Raw genomic sequence first — 473 nt, 5'->3', positions numbered from 1 at the left:
TGGCACACGCTCCAGGTAGGGCCATTCTCCCCGGCTGCGGTGTAGAGCACATTCTTTACATCTTGTCCTGCCGGACTGGCCCAAGGGCTTGTTGTTGCTCTGGGCCCCATTTAAAATCGTTCTTCTTCCGGGTCACTTGATAGAAGGGGCTTACCATCAGGCTATAATCTGAAATATGCATTCTCCAGAAGCCCACAATGACTAGGAAAGCTGGTGTTTCCTTTTTGTTAGTTGGTGGGGACATGGCTGATATTTTGTTCATCACATCCATTGGGATCTGATGACGTCTATCTTGCCATTTTATTCCTAAAAACTGGATGTCCTGTGCAGGTCCCTTGACCTTACTTTGGTTTATGGGCAAAACCAGCCTTCAAAAGGATTTGGACTATTCTCTCCCCTTTCTCAAAAACTTGTTCTGCTGTGCTGCTGCACACAACGATGTCATCAATGTATTGCAGGTGTTCTGGAGCCTC

This window comes from Fulmarus glacialis, unplaced genomic scaffold (assembly GCF_000690835.1).
Source record: "Fulmarus glacialis isolate BGI_N327 unplaced genomic scaffold, ASM69083v1 scaffold9137, whole genome shotgun sequence".
NCBI classification, from domain to species: Eukaryota; Metazoa; Chordata; class Aves; order Procellariiformes; family Procellariidae; genus Fulmarus; species Fulmarus glacialis.
Note: the sequence above shows the minus strand (reverse complement) of the source record.